The sequence below is a fragment of the Leiobunum rupestre genome, chromosome 8 (assembly GCF_980474605.1).
Source record: "Leiobunum rupestre chromosome 8, qqLeiRupe1.1.hap1, whole genome shotgun sequence".
Lineage (NCBI taxonomy): Eukaryota > Metazoa > Arthropoda > Arachnida > Opiliones > Sclerosomatidae > Leiobunum > Leiobunum rupestre.
The window spans coordinates 49,525,788-49,547,973 of record NC_143391.1 but is presented as its reverse complement, the minus strand read 5'-3'; the positions used below and the strand labels follow the sequence as shown (position 1 = coordinate 49,547,973).

Genomic DNA, 22,186 nt, shown 5'->3' with positions numbered 1-22,186 from the left:
CTATCCTTAGTTGCTATATCCTCGACTAGAAATTTAACAAAAGTATTTTTGCAAAATGCATCACGAATGTCCACAATCCAAGCGTGAACATAAAATAAACACTCACTCGCTCAATAACTTTAACAGTGCATCAAAAAACAGTGAAAACCACCAATATGTTTCGAAAGCTTATTACATCAAAGTTGGTTTTCGAAATAAGGTATTTATTTCTGATTATTGGTAATTAATTTCCTTATACGTAAAACAATTATAAATTAATTAAAGGTATAATTTTTATTCTGATGTCATATTAATGTTCACCATAAGAGTTAAAATGATTTTGGAAAATCCCAAAGTTAGGATTAAGGTCTTGAGAAATTTTTCTCTTACAATTTTCTCTCTGGTTTCCCTCTGAAACATTATCTCTCAGCTCGCTCTAGTAGCAACCAATATAAAAACCTGCCCGCAAATGACATCAATAACAGGCACCCAAGAAATTAAGTGAAGCCTACCCTTCCATTTAAAAACTTCAATTTGCTAGTGAATATTTATTTTTCAAGTAAAATCATCATTACCATTATTATTATCATTATATATTTATATACCTTATGCAAAAATCTAATAGATCAAAAACATTCTGACTCTTTAACGCGAAGCAAACTATTAGTAAAATGAAACAGAACAGTGATACAAAACTTTACTGCATAATATGCCATATGAGAGTTATTTCTCCAGTTTGATTTTTATATTTGCCTGATTAAAGTTTCCTCCAAGTTCATTTCAAATATCTTGTTTGGTTGTTGTATTTATTGAATATATAACGCATCATATCAATATAAATCCTTTGTTCATAAGGTGGATGACTTAATTGTGTATCAAAGTGAACTAACACGTTTAAAACCAATATAGTCTTGCTCCGCTCAGCATAATGTCTTTCTGCTCTTTGATTTTGAGCCAAATCTAACTGAATCCAGGTAGATGAGGCTCAAATTATTTTTACACTAATAGTAATTACTAATTTTAAATAATGAATAGTAATCTATGCGATTTTAAAAGTATTATTCAATGGCGCAAATATTGCCCTTTCAAATTCTGGAAAACGAGTTTAGTATACATTTGGATTACACTAACCTTGATGCTACCTTGATCATCATTCTAAGTTGGTTTTATTTTACTATTCTTTTCATACGAAAAAAAACCGTGTTCATTCAATTGGTTTCCAAAATCATCTGGGGTAGGGTATTTCTCGTATTTACCTGCTTATGTCAGGATAAGATTGAATTAATCAGAAGCACATCTACAGTTATAGATAGCAAATTCAAAGGTAGTTTTAATTAAAATTTGTCATTTTCATAATATTATTTTTACAGTAAACGAACACATTGAATGTATTCATTTTGTACCACAAACATCAGCCCCTTTTCTATTATGAGGGTCCAAATGGAACAAGCCTTTCTGCATTTCACATAATTTTGAAACTTGCATGCATTTTTTTAATTACTTACCTATTTTGATTTCGCTTACCAATGTTGAGCAAAGGCTGCCCCTATATGTTCAATATATGGTTTTTTGTGTTTCAAATTGTCTTTGTTTATAATTGACTAGGCATAAAGGAATATTAAATATTCAAAATGGAATTGTGAGCTTCCAAAATAGTGTGTCTAGTGATGTTCGGGCATTCTTATTTAACTAAAAAATATGAAATCATTACAATCTTTTATTATCAGGTTTCATTCCTTATATTTTAAACGGTAGAAGGGCAAATGACTGGGCATAGTAAAATGTTTGGAGAGCAAATTTGTTTGCTTTTTACACCATTCAGCTCGCAAATCATATTATGGATAGTCTCCCCATAATTATAACATGTGGTATGATGACTTAACAAATAATTTACGGCTGATAATAGTGATGTCTTGGCTCAGCTTATGAAGACAACCAACATTAAAAAAGAGACAAATACCCTAAAGCTTTTTTTGGAATTTAAGTGTTCACATCCATAAAGAGTATAAACTCTCACGGCGTCAGTAACAAAACTCAATTAAGTGCTCCATAAGTTTATAATACGTTTTTTTAGTTTTGTGATACATTGAAGAATACTACAAAACTTCTATGATTTTTGTGCGATAAACTTCCGGTTAATAAGTTTTCAATAGGCAAGGCTTAGTAATAACTTTATTTTACCAAGTCCGAAAGGGAGTAGGCCTAACCATAGGCCAAATAATGATAAATCTAGAACATTACTTTAAGTAACTTTATTCGAAAAACCCGTCCAATAGCGCTAACACCCGATCGCAGACCTACGTCATTTTGGTAGTAAATTTTTTAAGGGACAGTTTAAAAAAATAATTCACGTGGTCGTCGTTGTAAATATCCGGTATTTATCATTACTTGGCCCATGGCCTAACATATCCACGTATCCCCATTTTTCTGTTAACTTTGAATAATTCCGCATTATGATTTTACTATACCTAAGAAAATCCCAGGCCCGACTCATTCACTAAAGGAATCAACCCGGTCAGACTTGACATTTATTCATAAAAATTATTAATCGTTTAAATTGTATGGTGGCTAATAAAACTAAAATGTAAGTAACTCACCGTTTTGTTTAGAAGTGGCACAAAAATGTTTCTAAGCTAGACCACTTATAAAGTTACCACACGGAATAAAAAAAAGAAGCCTATAAATCCAATTAGTAGTAATTTTTACAGCATTAAATTAGAGTTACTTTGTACTAAGGGATCTATCATCTTTGTGGTGAAAAGTAGTTAACCTCAAATAGAAAATATGGTAAACAAAATCAAATCTAGAATCTATTACTTTGGTAGAAGACTGCTTACCTACCAATATTTGACTATAGGGTAATTACTTCTGAAATCATCAGACTTTGCTGCATGATAGTAACAGATTTTAACAAAACTTTTTATGTGCGTTCATCTACCTCTACAATGAAGATTTCCGAAGTTTACCGGAAGTATTTCAAAAAATTTATAAGTTATGATTTTCTGAAATTTGAGATTTTTGGCTTAATTTTGGTGTATGTTATTGACATTAATTTTAATATCGCGTTCCCTAAAGGTTGGGAAAACATAAAAAAGGGTATCCTAAGGTAAAACTGTACGCTGAAACAGACTTTGAAATCTATTTCATTGTATCTGCTATAAATTGTGATATACGAGCCAAAACGCGGGGTGAAACTTAATATTTTACTCACTAGGCGGCACACCTCCAACATCAAAAAGCCTTTTTTCAGTGCATCATCTTATACACAGAAACGCTCTTGTAAAATATCGTTTTGGTCTAAGCATTATTTCTATATAAAAATTATATTAAATTTTTCTAATTTTTGACCAATTATTTATTGCAATTTTAAAATATAAAAAAAACCACTAATGGCTATACTAAACAATTTCCATGCAATTTATTCCATTTTCAAGAACCGTGCTTTGGTCTTATTCAAACATTCGTTCGCAAAGTAGTAATGTGGGACTTTTAACTACACAAAGAATTTCAAATTCCGAAATCCAGTGTTCATCTTTTCTATTTGGCCAGTTGTAAGAGCTCAATATTCCGTGCGGGTCCAAAATTGTGGCAACGTATTGGTCAGGCAAGAAGTCGGACCGTGGATGCAACGTTTCATCGCAGATGATTCTTCACCCGAGAGTCTGTTTAATATTATCACAATGTAAATCTATGTAATTTACATCGTGATAATATTAAAAAACAGACTCGAAAAGACTAAAACCGAACAAGGAACACGCAGTCACCAATCTTTTATCACAATTACGCATTTTTGAAAGTTTAAATCTGCGATGAAACGTTGCATCCACGGTCCGACTTCTTGCCTGGCCAAGTTATATTTCAGAGTAGTTAGAGAAACAAATGAAGAATGCAGAGAATCACTTATTAGTTTACTCACCCGCACGGAATATTGAGCTCTTACAACTGGCCAAATAGAAAAGATGAACACTGGATTTCGGAATTTGAAATTCTTTGTGTAGTTAAAAGTCCCACATCACCAAGGTGAAGACATTACTACTTTGCGAACGAATGTTTGAAAAAGACCAAAGCACGGTTCTTAAAAATGGAATAAATTGCATTGAAATTGTTTAGCATAACCATTAGTGGTTTTTTTATATTACTTCAAAAAAATTGCAATAAATAATTGGTCAAAATAAGAAAAATTTAATATTATTTTTATATAGAAATAATGCTAAGACCAAAACGATATTTTACAAGAACGTTTCTGTGTATAAGATGATGCAATGAATACAGGCTTCTTGATATTGGAGGTGTGCCGCCTAGTGAGTAAAATATTAAGTGTCACCCCACGTTTTGGCTCGTATATCAAAATATATAGCAGATATAATTAAATAGATTTCAAATTCGGTTTCAGCGTACAGTTTTACCTTAGGATACCCTTTTTTATGTTTTCCCAACCTTTAGCGAACGCGATATTAAAATTAATGTCAATAACATACACCAAAATTAAGCCAAAAAACTCCAATTTCAGAAAATCATAACTTATAAATTTTTTGAAATATTTCCGGTAAACTTCGGAAATCTTCATTGTAGAGGTAGATGAACGCACCAAAAAAGTTTTGTTAAAATCTGTTACTATCATGCAGCAAAGTCTGATGATTTCAGAAATAATTACCCTATAGTCAAATATTGGTAGGTAAGCAGTCTTGTACCAAAGTAATAGAATATTTGTTGTAGTGAAGTAAACAGATTCTAGATTTGATTTTGTTTACCATATTTTCTATTTGAGGTTAACTACTTTTCACTACAAAGACGATAGATCCCTTAGTACAAAGTAACTCTAATTTAATGCTGTAAAAATTACTACTAATTGGATTTATAGGCTTCTGGTTTTATTCCGTATGGTAACTTTATAAGTGGTCTAGCTTAGAAACATTTTTGTGCCACTTCTAAACAAAACGGTGAGTTACTTACATTTTAGTTTTATTAGCCACCATACAATTTTAACAATTAATAATTTTTATGAATAAATGTCAAGTCTGACCGGGTTGATTCCTTTAGTGAATGAGTCAGGCCTGGGATTTTCTTAGGTATAGTAAAATCATAATGCGGAATTATTCAAAGTTAACAGAAAAATGTGGATACGTGGATACGTTAGGCCATGGGCCAAGTAATGATAAATACCGGATATTTACTACGACGACCCCGTGAATAATTTTTTTAAACTGTCCCTTAAAAATTTACTCCCAAAATGACGTAGGTCTGCGATCGGGTGTTAGCGCTATTGGAGCGGTTTTTCGAATAAAGTTACTAAAAGTAATGTTCTAGATTTATCATTATTTGGCCAATGGTTAGGCCTACTCACTTTCGGACTTCGGTAAAATAAAGTTATTACTAAGCCTTGCCTATTGAAAACTTATTAACCGGAAGTTTATCGCACAAAAATCATAGCTTTAAATCTTCAAGATAATTTTAACCCTAAACTATTCCTCTCTTATATTTCCTTTGGATTATTTCCACGCATTAAAACAATATGTTAAAGACAGACCGGATTAGTAAGTACCTCAGCTACTGTCAGTCCGCCACTCGTTAAATAAAAAATAATTGTCTGCTTTACTGGACCATGGCCCGACTGGACTATTGGAAAGAAAAAGAAAAAAAAAACCAAAGACTATATAACGCTTTGATTTGGTAGCAATGATGCTAGGGATAAACAAATTAAATAATTTAAGTGTTTGAAAATGTAATTTATCTGAAGCTAGTCTAAAGTATTTGACCACAATTAAACTGCTAAAAACAATGAATTTGCATTTTTGAAGCCATATATAGGAAAAATCGAAACATGAAAGTCTTATTATTGTTACTATTTCCCTTTACCGCTCTCAGAGCGCTACGAACCCTCTGAACTACACTATTTATAAAAAGGAAAATTAGTGGATAACAAAGAGTGGACCTCAGAGCGCTCTGAGATAATAAAAAGGAATTACCCATTTTTAAGAAAAGGTATTTAATTAAAGAAAACCGACGGGCGCTTACTTAAAAAGTAGTTAAATATTAATTCAATAATCTAATCTTAAATTTAAGGCATTCAAACTAAATTTTAATTGTCTCCTTGGCGTTTTCTTAAAACTAATCTTTCAGAGCGCCAAATTAGACTTATAATCATTAAATATCCGCATATATTATTTATTATGAAATACTTGGTATGATAGCATTATAATATCATAAAATTACAATATAAAACTATAAAAAAAATAAAAATTAATAGTTATTAAATTTATTTTGTTTCAAAATAATTGAAATTTATTTAATTTTGATAAAAATTTAAGTTTTGATAAAAAAATTTGGAATTCAGTCACTAATTTTGAGAAATAAACAATATTTATATTAATTACTCTAATTAAGTAACCTGACATTAAAAGCCTACTTTTTGTGTATACTCGCAGCGTTTAACAGCATTGTTAGGTGATAGCATCATCAAAACATATTTGGACAATCGTTTTCCAAGATTTTCAAGTCGTACACATTTTCTATAAGTTTCAAAGCTTTTGCGATGAAAGTTTAGTTATACTATGAAGACTTGTGATCTGGAAATCAGAGGCATGGGTAGTACACCGTACTCATGGCCTTGGCTATAATAGCAGATGAGTTTGTCAAAATAGATAAATATCGTATTTAGCGTTTAAACAATAGTTAACCAATATATGTACAATTTTATTGTTTTATACGTCTAAGTACTGTTTAATTTTCGAGTACGCAACTTTTTTACTTGAAAAGATGCTTAATTATTAAAGTTTTTGATGTTTAAACATTTTTCCAATTTAAAAGTTTGTTCGCACTGGGAAGCTTCGCGAACCTATTAGGAAATTGTAGGTTTCTAAGGCTTTGAAGCGCAAAGTGTGAACTTGGATAAATAGGCCTAAACAACCGCGGGAAAGCTAACAAATTGGATTCGTCTAAAGTAAATAGACATGTAGTTCATGTTTAAGTTGATACAAATTGTGAAATTTAATAAGTAATTATACAATTAATGAACTATTATCTTAAGAATATTTTTTTTTATTTGGAGTTATTTGTTTTTTGTCTTTCCCTATATGGTCAAAGCAATAGTAATATCTTGGTTTAATTATAGTAGGAACTTGGATTAATTTTAGTCCTAGTTCTATATTGCAAGGTATATATATTTTTATATCTAAGATATTACCATATTACGACTTTTGATATTAATAATTAGTTAGTCCAAGGTACTACAATTAATCCCATGTAAATTTAAACTGATCAAATTATGCAATATGTTATGATGTGATGTGATAAATCAGTTAATTTTCTAATTTTAATACCACTACAGGTCTTGTATAACAATATTCTGATACTGCCAACCAAAATATGTTCAATATTTAGAAAGTTTTAAAATATACTGTAATAATCTGCAAAGCTAATTAATGGGGTAAGCTTTGGTCACATATCATACTGTACGTTGCCTCCGCTATACAATGTTGGCCATTTATCTGTTAATATTTGTTTTTGGGAACCGAAACCCATAAGTGACATGAATTTTAGCTTGCGTTCCTTATTATTCTATTTTAATGTAAGCAGTAACTCGGCGCTGGAGAAACAATCATTGTTTGTGGTTGAGATTTTCTTACTTAAGCGGATAAACTTGGTGTCTTAAACTACTTTGAAATTAGGTGTAACAGGACCATTTTAGTGAAATTAAAATAAATTCTACCAAGAGAACGAATCAGAGTTTCTAAAATCCATTTACGGGTAAGATTTTTTTGAGTTAGTGACTTCCATTTTTTGAGCGCAGTGGACATTTGAAACGTGCAAGAAGACTTTTTACCAGCTGAAGCAGCAGGGTGGGGGGGGATTTGGACCAGTGTCTGCTATTGTGTGCCAATTGGGCAATTGAACATGCCTGTCTAGTAAGCGTATGTATTGTCTTTGTTTTGAAATACTCCCAACGGTTCAAGAGTATAGATCAACACATGTGGTTAAGAAGGTATTATCTTAGTTTCTAAGAAAAATGCAAAGCAATATAGCTGAACCACGTACCGTGATTTAACTTCTAGGAGATTTAATTAAGGCGCAACTGAAAAGAGTGTGATATCATTGTGTCATGCACTATTTATTTAAAAACCTACCTTTTGAAGGTTGCCGCTGCCATTTTCATTCTATGAATTTGAAAATTTGTGTAACAAACTTAAGTGAAAGTGCCTGTGATGACTGGTGTCAGGTATTACATACTTACTTCCTTATGAAGATGTCAAACTATGGTAAACTACTAACGTTAATTTAAAAGAGTACTGTAAAATGGCCTTTTTCGTTCAAGTTCTTTCATTTCAAAATTTCACCTACAAGCTATTCTTCTATGTAAAAATCAAACATTCCTCTAGTACAAGGATGGCCAACACATGGCTGGTCAAGATTTATATTGCGGCCCGCGAACCTAAATTCTAGTAGCTAGTGCTACTCATTTAAATTTTCTACACATGCACCTATTTTAAAGAGATATTTCAGATACGTCCGGTATTTTGTGCAATTGAATTGAATTAAAAGGGTAGCTTTGTTCCTAATTTCATTAATGTCAAACTTTGAATTTTAGAATTTGGCCCTCGACTGGAAAAGGTTGCCCCCCCCCCCCCTTCTCTAGTACTTGAAATATCTTTGGTGACTTATTTATTCTTTAATTAGATATAATATTAAGTTGTGAGGCTAGTTTTGTGCTAATCCAGCATCTTTCGCTTTATTATGTTATAACTAATAAACAATGCAGTCAAAAATATCCCAATTTATTTCAAGTACTAGAGGAGAGACTCTAGTTGAACTTAAACGAAATAAGGCAAAGGCAACAGTACTCTTTCCCCTATAACTATATCCCTTTTAATCAGGATAAAACATTAATCATTTCATAAATTTCTTATTTTAAGTTTTATTACTCAAGAGAAAGTATACATGTAAAGTTTTGGTAGAATTTTTATAGACATCAGTTTTTAATGTTTACGAACAAATTTTTCATTTGTTGTATAATCAGTTTAATAATAAACGTAGTATTATATAATCTTGCTTCAATTAATTTAAATCATGATTTCTTTGAGAGTATGGATTAACTAACTAACATGATTCCTCCATATATAAGAAAAAACATGAATATCTATCAACTAAATCACCTGCTATAAAACTATATTAATAGTTAATTATGAATAATTTTGTTTAGGATTGTAGAAAGTTAAAACAATAGGGGATATTGTTAATATAGAAAGCCCAATTGAAACTTCTAAATTTTTTGTAGTCCTCACAAGATCAATAGATAACATTACTTAAGTTAAACTATGGCTTCCTAATTTATTAATATAAGCAGTATCACGTTTCTTGTAATACTACAAATATAATACGCAGTGTTTCATAAATTTTTCTTGAGGCATGTAAGAGGGGAAGTGCCAATTTTTTTTAAGATTGGCGTTTACTTGCGTATTTAATGATGCTAATTCAGATAATTTATAACCAACAGAGCAGTTAATGGAATAATCAATATAGAAAGACAAATTGAGTTGCTACCACTTTTCTGTTGCCTTGAGTGAGAGAAGGGAACAGATAAGAAAGGAAAAAGTTTATTTGGAGGTGTCTTTGCTGTAATAAAGGTCAGGTTGGTCTCCATGCAAAATCCATGGTAGCAACCCTGCGTGTAGCCCAAGGGCATTGCCCTATTTCCCCCATACAAAACGACAGCTCTGAGTTTCATCTCATCTCTACTTTTGTGAATTATAATGGGAGATACTCTAATTTAATCCACCCTATTAATCCCTCTAGTAAAGAAGTAAAAACTTTTCCAATCTAAAATCTTGTGTTTTTAAACTGATTTGGGCTTCTGTTTAAACAGAATTGATGCAGCTTGGAAGTGTGGTCATAACCAACAATATCTGGCACAATAATTAAATCTATAATTGAAAACTAAAGAAAACGCAAGCATTTATTTAGGGTCTATTCATAGGACAAGAATGACTGAACTACTGCCTTAAAGTTGCATCAATAATATGTAATTATACTTAGGAATAATAATTATGTGGAGACAAACTGCAGGCACCATAGTCATATTATTATGCTCAGATGGGGAAGGAAAAAAGTAACCTAAGTCTGTTTCAATAATTTTAGGGTACGTAAAATATACCAAACCAATGATAAACAGGGGAGTTAATTCATCCTAAGGGATGGAGACTAGCTTGGGGAACTTGGTGGATTGAGAGAAACGCTAAAAATTGTCTGAACTATACATTCTTTGTTGCATATAATATTAAAATTATTAACTGAACCAACTGACCAACCAAGAAAAAATTCAATCGATCTTAAAATACCTAGGAAGTTTTCCGTAAAATTATCTCCAGGCACATTGCTAATCACATTATATAGCAGAGGGCTCTTCGATCTCATTAAGTAAGACATTATAACTGAATGGTACTATTTTTCCGTGGCTGGCCTCCACTGTGATTTTGCGCTGAGCATTTCATTTAACCTCAATTGTTTTATTAGATAATTTTAATACCTGTTCAGTAGTTTAGTTTGAATATACCTTCATATAAAATTAGACTTCGAGACTTGTTTGGGGAATGTGTATTAGTTATTTTAGAACAGGCTATGAGCAGTCAGTCTTAAGTAATAGTTGAGGCTTTGGTTTTTCAACATTATTTTCCATTGTATCTCCCTCTCAATGTAGCATATGGTTTTTCACAGAAGTTTTTCTAAACAATGGATTGTGTAAGAAACTAAATATACGATCTGACTTCAGAACGATGAAAAAAAAATCAGTATTATATAGGATCATAGTATATAGGCAATTATCGTAAGCATATTCATGGGCAGTACTTTTCTCCATACATGAATATTAGCAGTATAAATATTGAATAATAGGGACCCTAACACACTGCCTTGCGGCACCTCATTTTTTATATTTAATGGTGGTGATATAAAGACATCAAGGGCCACACATTGAGTTAAATTACCCATTTTAAATAAAATACAGTTGGTTTAGCAAAGCCATGTTCATTTCTCTTGCACTTAAAGGGCAATGCAAATTGTGATGCAGATGAAATAATATCTTATAGATAAAAATAACACCTGCCCAATACCGTGTTCATTCCACTTCCAAAAAATTTTAGGGTTCCGCTCTCTCCTCCAGGGCTGTAGCTAGCGAAAATTAAGCCCGGGGCGAGTTTAAATTTGGCGCCCCTTAAGATAATAATGTTATAGAAAAATGATATTTTGGCGCCCCAGACCCTGCTCTCCTCACTCCATCATGATTTCTGTTCCCACCGAGTCATTTATGTTTCTGCCACTGAAAGGTTTTTGGTTTTTATTAATTACTTTTTACAATTTAGAATTAGTTTCCCTTTCAAAAAACATTTTCTTAACACTTCTACTGACTCGCATCAAACATGGACTAATTATAGTACTTCACACGAAGTACTATAATTAGTCCATGCATCAAATAACCACTATGCTATGATGGGAAGTATGGCTAGTTTATGTCCTCAAATTTTTTCCAAAAATTAATTGTGAGTATGCAAAATCTTTATTTAATTAACATTGTTGTACACTATCTTTCGAATTTTTTAGATAAAGGTACAAGCATTTCAGAAACTGCAAAGGAAGCATTTGCCAAAGAATTTATGGTTGGTGTCTGCACCAGGGTTCAATCCGCATAAGTCATTTAATTTTTTTTAACTTTCCAACAGTATTAAGAAATATCAATTAATTACTAAGTTATGCAAAGTCTTATATAATCCTAATATTTTCCACTTATTCAATATAATAATTGTGAAAAATTTTCACACTTCTTTAATAATTCAAAATTAAATCTAATATTATTGGCTATGTTTGAGAATCATTAAGCTAAACTAAAATAATGCTAAAGGACATTGAAACGAAACTGGCTGGTCACCTTTGGTGAAATTAAAATAAATAACATTGAGATATTTTTTATTTTTGTTCAAAAGCATGTAAATGATTCAAACACCCAAACATGGTTTGGCCAAATTTAATATGAAATATGTCTGTAGAATGAGCAGTGGCATAGCTAGGGGGTGGGGGCGGCCTGCCCTGGGTACCACCCGTCTGGGCGTGATTTGGGGGTGACACTGCAGGCCGTGAAAAAAATAAAAACTTCCACAAACTAGAGACTAGTAGCCTCACCATGATATCCACCCCGGGTGTCACCCATGCTAGTTATGCCACTGAGAATGAGGTTAATATACTTCCATGGATATACATGGGAATAGGAACTTTTCTTCAAAATTTTTTTGAGAGGCAGAGCTACATTGTCTGCTTGTTTCTCACAAAACCATTATGTATGAATAGCGTGTACGCCAATGCACAGGAATAATTTGTAAACAATTAATGCTATCATGAACAATATTTATTAAATAACTTTCAAGTAAATAGGTGTGTATTAATTTAGACCTCAAATATGAATTGGAAACTATAGACTATGTATATTACTTGAAAAATCCAAATTGAAATTTAATTCTACTAGAACACTCAAAGGGGGTGAGAAATTAAGTTAAGAGGCTTACTGGATTAAAGACATTTAAAAAATTTATACATCATTGGGCTGAATATGTAGCTATAGGGTATATGTTTATAGATTCTTGGTATTGTGTAAAAACAGTAAACTTTTAGAAAAAAACAACAAAGTTGTGCGGATTCGTTAAAAGTGGAGCAAATTAAAGAAATTGTAACTTTAATTATCAAACCTTATAGTAAGTTTTTGAAATCTTAATTCTTTGTTTTCAAACTTTATCTTCATTTAATGTTATCATAAGTAACAGAATTTCAATAAGTATGACACTTCCTATTGCTTTAATGCTAATTTTCTAAACGAACCTTTTTTCGCCACTGAAACGTACTCTCTTCAAGCTGTGATCGCTACTTACAGTTTTGGATGACTACTTTATGATAAAAATTTAAGCCTAATATCGGAGAGCACAGTCTGGAGTTGCAAGGGGCTTTGGCTTTGAAGCCCGGGTGTGAATCACACGTGATAAAAAAATGAGCTCATGGCACCGAGAAACACTATTGGAAACCAGATATTTCGACTTAGCGGAAGTCTCGCATATTTTAGACACTAGAGGGCTCTGTGCTGAGAAAACATCTTGATTACGCAATAAATATGAAAATCACTTCGGTTGTAAATCTTGTTAATTGTAATACTTATTGTTATTATGTTACGGATGATGTTATTCCTAGGTAATTCTGTACTTGCTTATTTCTTTTGCCATGCAAATGTTTTGGATAAAAATCTTAAATATTAGTTTATTATTTTCGGAATACCTAGTTCTTTTTTTTCAACTTAAATTCAGACATTGAAATTATTTTTTAGTTTTAAAAAATTTATTTGAAATTTCATTATTTTATTTGGCAAATTTTTGTCTAGGTTAAATTCACATTTAACTACCTTCTTTTTTCAAAATATTTTCCATTGATGAGCTCAAGTTCCTGTATTAATGAGTTAATTTCTTGATTGATTACTTCTCATAGAAATATGGCAGCCAGTTACTTCTATAAGGAAGTTTCCACCCCTGACTGGGGCCTGAAGACTTACCTTTTTAGCTCAGTGAATAACCAATGTAAGTGGATTTTTAGGCATATGGCTTAACCTTGAAGAATCCAATTTCAATTGCGGTTTATATTTTTTTGCATTTAAAAACATAGGCCTAAATGTTGGTCTCTTCTTACTTTTTCGCGTTTAACTCAAAATATTTGTTTTTTTGCAAGATTAATTTCTGGTTAAATCAAAAAGCCCACTTTTCTTTGGATAAACTGTAAAATCCTCCTCATGATGATATTTGTTAAGGTGAATTAGTCTTTTTAGCACCTTTTGCTCTGCAATTATAGAAAAGCCGAAGTTGGATCCACAAATTGGGTTAGCCCCAACCTCACCATGCAGATATAGCTATCAAATGTCGCAGCATGTCATAAACAAGTAGTATATAATACCTCAATTAATAGTGACAATTATTCTCTAGGTCAGGATTTTTCCGTAAAAGAACTAAATAGGAATAGAGTGGAATTTGAAAAAGTTTATGAATCAGAAGGTTTTTCAAAGAAACTAAATGTCAAGTAAAATACATTTAGATCGAGGAACGTAACTTATTACTAACACACATTTCTTTAGCACCATTTAGGTTAAAGTTGGCGCTAACATTTCAAATTATAATTTTTTTTATCAAAAGTCAAAATTTAGGCCAGAGATTCCATGGGGCTCATCAGTACTGTGTAGGAACTCTGGCTATCCTCGGAAATCTGCCAATATCAGTAAAACTAATAAACATTCAAGAGTGCAATATATGTGTGCAATGGACTGCTCACATATAGGGCACACTGAATGTTTATTATAACAATTTTGCATTTCAATAAATTTTCCAGCTAATATTAAAAAATCCTAATAGCAAAAAAAGAAAATAAAAAATTTAACTTATTTCTATAATTTTGTATCTATTGTACAATGTATGAGAAATTGAAAATAAAACCGTATCCAAAGATATGAAATCTACATTTTATTTCGAAAGACAGTTTGTATCAATAATTTTTACAAAAACCATGGATTTTGAATACAATTTCAACTGAGATTATTAGGTTCTTCCAAGGGCAAAAAACATTGCTTTAGGGAAGGGTCAAAATAACGATACAATTTAGTTTAAAAGGAGTGTACAGTCTCATTTGCATGTTAAGCCAAAATTATGCCTTATATATACAGAATTTAATTGTGGAAGCACAATTTGCTTTGGTTAAAAAAAACATTACTTCCAATTCATGATAGCATCATCTTTCTCATGAATTTTGTAAATCAACCTAAAAACAAAGGGAATTTTAGGAAATATAGCAAGTACAGTTGGAGAAAATGGGCAAGGCTTAAACTAAGTTGAATGAAAAACATTATAGTTCTTTTGTGTGACATGGGGATCATGTGTGGTGCCAAGTTTACATATTGATAAATAATCCATGCCTGTTTCTATTGTAATAATTTGAGCCACACTAGCTTCCTTTAGAGATTATAAGTGTGTACATATAATTTACTGCTATTGTAAATAGTGTACGCTATATACTGAGGGAAAAATGAGCCAGTCCATGCATAGCCGATTCACAATATTTAGGTGCAGTAGAACATTTGTAGTTACCAAAAGTAATTATATATAGTTTTTACTTTGCTTAGAGACTTGCTAATATTTTTAAATGTAAAAGCTTATAACAATAAACTTACTAAACAAAAAACTTTTGTTCCCCCAATTGATAAATGAAGAAGTACAACTCAAGAAATTGACCTATAATATTAATATGACGATCTTAAAAATATTGAGACTAGCAGAAGATATATCCTAGTCATTAGATGGTATGTCTAATAATATTGTTTAATATAATCAACAATGAAAGGAAAAGGATTTTTTAGAGGTCATGCATTTTAACAAACTCTTCTAGAATTATCTAATATATTATTGCTTAATCGTTTGAAGCTATTTTTTTCCATGTTTTAGTTTGTGTAGTCAGTTTAATTGTTAATAATTAGGCCTAGGTAGAATGCTATCAATGCTAGCTCTTAGCTAAAATTTAGACTAATGTGGAACTATTCCACAACTCAAAAAAAATTCAGCTTAAAACTTGAATCCTTAGTTTCATTGCTATATCTAATGATGTGTTAAAGTAAAAAAAGGTTGGACCATTATGACATCAGTTAACAAAACCATATGGAAAGACCCTGGCCCCTTCTGGTTATGGCCATCCTGGAAAGAAAAATAAAATTGAAAGAGGGAAGTCCCTCCTTGGATGCTTTTGGTTATTTACTTCTGGTAATGATAAGACTGAAATATTATTAAATTCATGCAAAAATTGTAAATACCTAGAGATTTTTCAATAGTTTAAATTTCTCTATTTTCCTTGGAAAACCTTCTCACCCATTTCACGTGTTCCTATGGCTCAATTTCAAACAAACTACCTCACTAAGTGTATTGCTGACAATGACCCTAAAGGCTCTTGATATGAATGCTCAGTTTACGGCCTTTCCACTACCTAAGGTATTGATCAAGACCTGTGCTTGCTCAAAAATGTTTTCCTGGTGCTCATTCCTGCACAAACATACCTAAGTCTATCACTTGATCAGTTGAAGGGTGTTGCTGGTGCAGCAATGATTCCTTGCAGATTATCTTTAACTGGAAATACTAGTTGACATGTATCTGTAGTTTAATATTTACAAGATTTTTACCTACTACTAAACCTAATTGGCTTCAAGAAAACTAACTGAAGTACTAGTTGCCAAGATGAAAGAAGGCGGTTTTACCTTATTCCATATGCTATAAAAAAAATTATCCTCTTAATGGCAAGCCCTCTAAAGTCATTTAATTGAAAACATTTAAGTTCCAAGCTATAACTAATAGCACAAATATTCATGAGATTAATGAAATAGCTATACAATCTAAATTGATATATGACTGAATTCTTCATTCATTTTATGGTTCAATGAGTACATCTCTAGACGTAAGTAGTGAGAAAAAGTTATAAAAACATACCTGCATCTTTCAAGTTATAGCCATAAATTTTTTTTCAGTGGATATTCTAACAAAAAATATTCTTTCAGGTATAATGAGAGCGCAAGATTTGTAGTATTAGTTGTTTTTCAGCTGGCTGCTGATAACTCAACTTCTTTTGACCTTGAATTGGAAATTTTGCGCGCTCCTAGGTCGAAAAAAAAGTTTTTGTTTTTATGAAACCATTTTATATACATAGAAATAGCTATACCCACAATTCTCAAGCGTAATTTATCGCGTCAAAAGACTGGGATGGAAATTAGCTTTTATTTGACTCGATTTTCTCATTTTCATTAAGAAAACGCCCTCCGATTCCGAGCGCTTTTTTGATAACTTTGGTTCATTTACTTCTGCTACTACATTATTTGTATAAAAATAATTTAACCACAAAATATTTTGCATAAGTAAATTTTAATTTTTTAAAACATACATGTTTTTAAAGTCGGTTGCCATAAGAAGTAAGAAATCCAATTTATTAATTCACACAAAGAACATGTAATACATTAAAAAACAAAAAAAAAACAAACTTAAGGCAGGGAGAACAAACAATCTCCTAGCGAAGTGCCCAGAGTTTGTGTTGAACACAGAATGAGTTGCCTCTGCACTGTGATGGCAAGGCATTGCTAAAGGAAACACACCACCCGATTTGACGACCTATGGAATGTATCAAGGCAAGACTATCCAGCCCAAAAGATCAGATATTTTAAATGGTGACCGCAGTGAAAATAAACTGATTAATTAAGATCAATTTACTTTCATAGCTGTTTGAAAGTAGATAGTTTTTCCTGCAAAACCTAGAGGCTAAATTTCTTTTCAGTTTCACTACAAATGTATATTGTACCAGTTTCCAAAAAGTAAAAAACCATTACATTTAAGGGGAGTTAATATAAATTATTAAAAATAGTATTACAGCATTAGCTTCAAAACTAAAAAAGAAAACAAATTTAAACAATTTTTTGCTACAAAAAACAACTTAAAACAGATAAATTGAGTTAGTGGGTTTAGAAAAAGATGAAATTTCAGAACTTACAACATCATCAAAAGCTATTTATTAATCTTACGTCTTATCACCAATTTTATTTTTCAAAATTATTTAACACTGCATTTAGGAAAGGTATTTGGAAACTGAAAGATATTTCTATCCTACAAGGTTATTAATATTTGGTCAAATGAAAAGAGACTTAAAACTTCTAATATTTGGTCTGCTACTTTCCTCCTATTTTTTTATTATTGGCAGTATAAGTTTTGATTACTTTTTTGAAATGAATTGAAAAGTTTTGCACATAATAAAATCTATTAAGATGCCCTAGATTAATTTTGTACATCAAGTGGAGTGTAAGAGAAAATCTACCAGTTACTAACACTATACATTCCATTCTTAAAGAAAACACACTACTAACATTATAAAGATCGTTTCCATTTTATCTTTCTTTATATTCAACAAATATGCTTTAAAACAATACTGTGAAATAATAAAAAATTATTAATTATTGAAATATGGCTTTAATTTTCCATAATTACTATTTATGGAAGAAAACATTTTTGGGCTATTGCGATTGGTGAAAGCAAAGTTTTTTTTTAAATAATTTTTCACTATCTTATTAAACACCTTCCATTTAAAAAAAATTAATTTATTAAGCTTTAAAATTATTCAATTTTTTAATCAGTTAAGCTAATACCCAAGGCACCAACTAGGCCCAAGTCATCAAGGAACTTATAATGCCTTTAAATCAGGTGGCTGGGTTACAATGCGTAGGAGGGTGGTGGCAAGCCCTTCATACCATGCGAGCCAACAGCTCCCTACACTTACTATTACCATTATCCTCTAAAAGTTTTTACGGAAGGGGAAACCAGAAAACTTGGCATAAGCTTAAGCATTTCAAATTGATTACCACCTGATTAGCTCTGTTATAAAAATATTACATATATTACACATCAAAAGTTAATGAAAAACGGCATTTAGTACCCAATATAATGACGATTTACTTTTACTGGCAAATAATTATTAATAAATAGAGGCTAAGAATGTAGAAGTTTCCAGGAACACAAAAAATTACATGATAATTCAAGTTTTACTATGCCAGTTGACCTTGGCACACATAATACACTTAAGTAAAACAATTAGCCTAGCTGATTAATATTATTATTATTATTATTATTATTATAGCCATACTAGCAATGACACATTTTTGTACTGCTTGGTATTTTATCTTAATAATAATGAAGACTTTATTGTCAGGAATTATTACAACAGACAAGGATCTCCCCTGCAGCATAGCTGATGATTTCCAAGGGATCCAAGATAATTTAATTTAAGCACTGAAATTGATATATTTTACATATTTGCAAGAAACACATTACTGAGAGTAATAAGAAGAATAAATTAGTTATTGCATTACAAATTGCACGTTTGAAGAGACATATCCATAATGTCCCGAATTTCATTTGGTAGGCTGTTACACATATTAATTCCCCTACAGTTCAGGGAGCTATCCGGAAAATTATAATTTAGTGTTTCAACAAAGAAATTTCGTTAGCTGGCTCTTTTTTATATTATAGTTATGGATGATAGTTGGCATGCGAAAGAATTCTAGAATATAATCCCGTGCGAGTTCCTTAAAGATAAGATGCATAAATATTGCTAGGTGCCTGTTATGTTTAACTTAGAGCTTTTGATTGAAAGAGTGTTTACCCTTACCAAAAATAAGTTGTCTAGGAACTACTTAAAAGTTGATTTTAAGTTGGTATTTACTAAATATGAACTAAAAACCAACTAATTAATTACCAACTTAAAGAAAAAAGTATTTTCCCACCAACTTAATAACAACTTATTATTTTGAAGTATGCTGACAACTTAAGCCTACTTAAAAAACCAACTTAATATTAAGTAAATGTGTATACCAAATAAAATCCAACATAATTTTTGGTAAGGGAATTGTTTATTGAAATATGTTGAGAACTTAAGCCTACTTAAAACCCACTTTATATCAAACTAAATGTGTATACCAACTAAATACAAACTAAAATACAACTTATTTTTTGGTAAGGGTCTGCAGTTGATGACCTCCGTGAACATCCAAGTATAGTTTTACAGATTGCATTTAATTGATTTTGTAGTATATTAAGTTTAGTAGTCTTTGCGGAGCAATAAAGTAAGTCTCTGTAGTAGTCATACAGAGGTGGAATTATTGAGCTAACTAAAATTGTTAGGGTAGCAGTATCTAGACTTGCAATAAAAATTTGCAGAGGTTAACGGTAATAGTGAGTGTAGGGAGCTGTTGGCTCGCGTGGCATGAAGGGCTTGCGACCACTCTCCTAAGCATTCTAACTCGGACACCTGTTTAAATCCCTTACCAAAAAATAAGTGGTCTAGTAACTTGAAATATGCTGACAACTTGAGCCTACCTAATACCAAGTTAATATCAATAATAATGTGTATACAAACTGAAATAAAACTTATTTTTTGGTAAGGGTTGGAATAAGACAGTTTTTTTGTGATCATAGTGCCAATTTTTTTTCCTGCCTGCAATTTCAAAACTCGTTATTTTACGCTTTCGTGTTGGTGCAATAATGAGTTAATGTCGCGATTTAAGTGCGAGTTGTTGAAAGCATACCACACATTACCAAAGATGAGCCAACGTGACACCGCCGCGTCTTCTGATCTCTCAGCCTTGTTGAACAAATTTTTTAGAGACGTTCACTATTATAGTTACGAAGATTATATTAAGACTATTTTAAAAGATCGTAATTCAAATGTCAATAATATGCGCATAAAAACAGAACTACATGTACATGTATTTAAAGTGGTTTTTTTGGAACCGGCGTAGTGTTAACACTTTTACATGGTCCCACCCTTACCAAAAAATAAGTTGGATTTCAGTTTGTATTTAGTTTGTATACACATTATTAGTTGATATTAACTTGGTATTAAGTAGGCTAAAGTTGTCAGCATATTTCAAGTTACTAGTTGAAGGGGTAATGAGTTGTTATTCAGTTGGTAGGAAAATACTTCTTTTGCTAAGTTTGTAATTAGTTGCTTTTTAGTAGTCAGGAAGTTACATATATTATTTTTAAGTTGGTTTTAAGTAGTTGAATGTAAATGTCGATTCTGGTAGTTTAGTTTGGGTTAAAGATACATGGAATAAATGAGTTCAAACAGTGGTTAGGTTGAGAAAACTATACAATCAAATGTAAGCCTTTGTTATTTATCTTTGATAAATTTGTGCTTAGTTTCAAAAACTTAGTTTAGTTTTAATGCATATAAAATATTAAAAAAAATTTAGTTGTTCATAAAAAATTTACAAATTCCATTGAACATCCCTTACCAAAAAATAAGTTGGCTAAAACCACTTACAACAACTTGTATTTCAACTTGGTTTTCAGTTTGTATATGGGACAAATGCCTACTAAAAAATAACTTAAATCGTCTTTATTAATCAACTTATTTCCAACTAAACCAGAATCGACATTTACATTTAACTACTTAAAACAAACTTAAAAATAATATATGTAACTTCCTGACTACTAAAAACCAACTAATTACAAACTTAGCAAAAGAAGTATTTTCCTACCAACTGAATAACAACTCATTACCCCTTCAACTAGTAACTTGAAATATGCTGACAACTTGAGCCTACTTAATACCAAGTTAATATCAACTAATAATGTGTATACAAATTGAAATCCAACTTATTTTTTGGTAAGGGCAAAGAGATAACTAATGTAATGATGTGACTAAAATCGAAACGAATGATATGGTACAGATAATAAAGGATTAATATTGATTTTATACATGATTTGGTTCCATCATTAGTCATTAAAGATTTATAACTCCTAAATTTTTTGCACTTTTAATCTACATGGTTGTCCAGGTTGTTTTTGAGACTCAAAAAAAGAGAGTAACACAACTTCCATACCATAAAGAAACCTTTAAAACTTGCCACTTTCTATGATTACCCATACCAAAAAATAAGTTGGCTTTTAGTTTGTATTTAGTTGGTATACACATTTTAGTTGGTATTAAGTTGGTTTTAAGTTGTCAGCATTTTTCAATAAACTAGTTAAAGGGGTAATAAGTGGATATTAAGTTGGCAGTATGGTTTTAGTTGGTAATAAGTTGTTTTTATGTATGGTTTTAGTTGGTATTTGTCCCAAATACAAACTTAAAACCAAGTTCCTAGACCACTTAATTTTTGGTAAGGGTATGCTAGCGGATGACAAAGTGCACAGGATACCTCATTTCATTGTAAAAACGTGTATCACTACATCAAATGCATGGGTCCAAGGCAAAATGTTTTAATTTTTTCTAGTTCATTTTAAACTTTTGATTTTATCTAGCTCAATTAAAGAAAATATCTTTATTAACTAATAAACCAAACCATTGACATGTAAAAAAGTCATAATTGGGCTCTTATTTTATTCTTATCATATTTCTTAAGTAAAAATAATAGCTAATAAGAGCTCAAATCGCTAAACCACGCAATTTTTAAAGAAAAGTAGTACAGTCAGAAAGTCAACCCAGTCCTGGAATGAAAAATGCAGCCCAGTTAGCAGTGGTATTAACTACATAATCAACAAAGTGTAAAAAGCACAACTGAAAAGTCAGTTCCGTCAAGTCTTGGCCCATTATTGCATTACAAGATCAAATTGTTATTATT

General features: G+C 31.3%; 1 long non-coding RNA gene across 1 annotated transcript; it reads right to left on the bottom strand.

Annotated features, from left to right (window-relative positions):
• Positions 1-14,700: 14,700 nt before the first annotated feature.
• Positions 14,701-19,432, bottom strand: LOC149933614 (uncharacterized). The gene is made up of 3 exons (XR_016472781.1): positions 16,512-19,432; positions 15,666-15,728; positions 14,701-14,802 (listed from the first exon to the last, which is right to left on the bottom strand). It is a non-coding gene; the product is annotated as an uncharacterized LOC149933614 (long non-coding RNA).
• Between the last annotated feature and the right edge of the window lie 2,754 nt (positions 19,433-22,186).